Here is a 3,608-nt window from a genome sequence, read left to right as displayed (position 1 = left end):
GGAGACTGGGCGCTGGGACGGCGTCGCCACTGCGCATGTGCCGGCCGAGCAGGCCCGGGCGGCGGGGCTCCCGCATCCCGGACCGGCGACTGTGAGCGGCGCGCTGGTGTGCAGCCCCCGCGAGGACCAAGGCACCTGTCAAAAGCAGGACGCGCCCAAAGGCATCCCGCACCCTTTAGCCGGAGCGCGGATAAAGCTCTCGCAACTTGGAGTCCTTGTCATGGGAGCCACGTCTTTGCATTGCAACTCCGTCCTCCCGTTTGCTGGTGGTCGGCTAGGGTGGTTGGGTGGAATTTTGCAAATGCCCAGGATTCTTTAACCTGCTGCCACAGTACTTAAAACTGCACACGACACACTGCACCCTCTTGCCATCCTTACCCCAGAGTGGAGGGGAAAGAGCAAGGTTGCCTGTTTAGTCGTCTTCCATCTCACAAAATCGTGTCTATACAAGCACTCCTGGCCTCTTCCTTGCAATAGAGTGAATGGAGATGTCGTTGCTAGGTGCTCTGGGTTCGATTTGGACTCATAGTGACATACATATACATATACATCCATACACATAATCAGAACGAAACACGAGCAGGTCCTGTGCCATCCTCACAATTTTTTGTTACATTTGAACCCATAGTTGCAGCCAACATCCATCCATTTCTGTGAGATTCTTCCCCTTTTTTGTTGATCTGTTACTTTTACCAACCACAGTGTCTTCCCGATGTCCTCCTACTTTACCCAGCATGGTGGTCCCCCAGATTATACGTCCGATCAATGTCCATGAGGTGAAGTCGACATCCTCGCTCCTAAAGAGCATTCTGGCTGTACAACTTCCAAGACAGATTCGTTTGTCTCCTGGCAACTCACAGTACAATACTTTCCACCAATACCACAATTGAAAAGCATTCATTCTTCTCAGTCTTCCTTATTCATTGTCAAAATCTTAAATGACCACAAATTTAAAAGTTTTAAAAACAGTAATGCTGCTGAAATCCCCTTCCCTCTTCTTTAGCCAGGACAACCACTTAGTCCTTCCCAGCCTGACTTTCTACCCGTTGTCCAAGCATCAAACCATGTAGTCACTGGGGCCCATTCATGCTTCTTAGTTCCCTGCCTCTTGGTTTAGTTCAGTCTTTATCTTGAACTTGTAATGCCCTTTCTCGCCACTCTACATTTCCTAACCCTGAAGCCTCTTCTTTCATGAGGTCCGTTCTCTGTACCTTTGAGGGCACACTTAAAACATATTGTATTGTAATCACTTAAGATCTATCGAATGCTACGGACTGAATTGTGTCTCCTCAACATACGTGCTGTATAACCTAACGCTTCCTGGTCCTATGTCATCCTCACATTTGTTCTTGTGTTTGAGCCGCTGTGTTAATTCGTCTCGTTGAGGACCGCCCTCTTTTTTGCTGTCTCTCTACCAAGCATGAGGTCCTTTTCCAGGGACCTGTCTCTCCTGACAGCATGTCCCAGGTATGTAAGACGAGTACGTAAGAGAGTATATAACCCCTATCCATGTGACGATGTCCTTGGGACAGGGTTTTGTTCTGTTAATGACACCCCATAAGAAAAATGACATTTTCTGCCTTTAGGAAGAACAGGGTCACAGTATTGAGACTCCGGTCAATCAGTGGAGGGTGTGTCTTCGACCACTCGGTTTTTGAGACAGAAAAGGAGCAGCGCAGGCATAGAAGAAAGAAGATGCATAGAAGAAAGAAGGAAGAGATGCAGGCCACGTGCAAATCAGCAAGTCGCTGCGGAGCTGACACTTTAAAAAGACAAGATCCTTTTCCCAGAGGCAGCAGACCCAGAAAGCCTCCCCTGAGAGCAAGTGCCCTGACCTCTTACTCACAGCCTCCTAAATGGGAACGAGTAAATGTCTGTTCGTTAAAACCACCCATTTATGGTGGTTCTTTCATAACAGCATTAAGAAATTAAAACACCCCATTTTTCTTCTAAATTCCTTGAATGTACAATGGATACATGCCTTGGTGTTTTCAATTTTTTGGTATGACTGTTTGATACCTTTTTTTATGTCAGGATAAAAAACGAAATATTAACTGAGTTGGCCCACCCCCACTCACACACTCATGCGCACATACATTTCCTGGTACTCTACTCCTGGCCGGATACTTATGAGAAACCACTAGGGCATTTCTTTCCCTGTCTTACAAGAAAGAAGAAAGTAATCCTCATACATTTAATAGGCTTGTGAAGCTCATGGCAGCGATTACAGTCTTGTAAGTTAGGACTTTGCATTTGTAATAGCTGGATTTCATGAGCTCCTAAAGAGCTAAAAGAAAAGGGGAGAAAAAAAGATCACAATGTAGTAGTAGATTTTACTATAAAACTGCAGTACCAGAACGTCAAAGGATTATACCAACCAAAGTTTATTTCTTATTTGTATTAAATGCTGTGAGTCAGCTGAGTTCTGCTCCACGGGTTTCTCATTCTAGGGCTCAGGATGAAGAGACAATCCTTGCATGGAATCTTAAACATTCTCATGGCAGACAAAAAGACCAAAAGGGCTGGCAGGCACATGCAAAGCCTCTAAAGTTTCTCCAATGCAGCCTGACAAGTCCACGCACATTCCATTGGTCAAAGCCATTCATATACCCAAATCCAAAGTCAGTGGAAAGGAATACTACTGTTTTCATAGTAAATCACGTAGCGAGTATTTTCATAGTGGACTTTTAGGTCAACTGAATTGGACCAGGAAAGTTCTCAGTGATTTGGCAATTAAGATCTAGTAACTCCCATGATGTGACCTAGCAGAGTGTGATCAACTTCATGCTCCACCCAAAGTCAGAAAAGAGAGAACTACTGCTCCATCTCCACGGACTATGTGGTTTATCTGGCCCGATCCCATTTTCACAGAAATGGGCTTTATCCTTTATAGAGATCAATATCCTTATCTCTCACGCTCAGACCCTGACCCACTAGAGCTGCTTCTTTACTTGCAAGCGTGAGAGAAGGCACTCCGAACATTTTGCCTTTCACCACTGACCTCTGATTTTCAACCCAAATCATTCTTTCCTTCCCTTTAACATCTAAAACACCACACAAATATCAAGTTAAACAAAATAAGCTCAGATATTTTCATGACAGTTTCATTTTTTACCTGAAAATAAATATGGAGACATATGGCTTCATTTTTTAACATCCCTGAATTTCCTTGATTTCAAAAAGGGTGAAGCACCAGTATTGTTGGTTCCAGTTGCTGTGGTGTTAAGCAGAGAGGCCCCAATTGTCTCAGAGTCAAATTGTGCTCCGTATGGTTTTCAGTGGCTGATTTTTCAAAAGATCACCAGGTCTTTATTTCAATGTGCTTCCAAGAAGAAAGCAAAATGAAAACCCCCTAGACAGCTATAGACAGCACCACCAACACATAGCTCAAGAAGATTATAGGAAATAATCAATTATCCCCTGTGGTAGTGACATAACCTCGTGTCAACTTGAGGATATTAAGAGTGAAGGGGTGGAGCCTAACCTGTCAATCAGGTCACAGCCTGATGCCTCCTGGTGAGCTTGGCCTTCTCATGAGGATTCTGGGAACTTCCTCTGTTCATCCCTGGAGAGGCAGGTCTCTCTCTCTCTCTCTCTCTCTCTCTCTC

The sequence above is a fragment of the Echinops telfairi genome, unplaced genomic scaffold, assembly GCF_000313985.2.
Source record: "Echinops telfairi isolate 266 unplaced genomic scaffold, ASM31398v2 ScPeMD7_4225;HRSCAF=4972, whole genome shotgun sequence".
Lineage (NCBI taxonomy): Eukaryota > Metazoa > Chordata > Mammalia > Afrosoricida > Tenrecidae > Echinops > Echinops telfairi.
The sequence above is the reverse complement of the archived record's forward strand: the minus strand, read 5'-3'. Positions refer to the sequence as shown.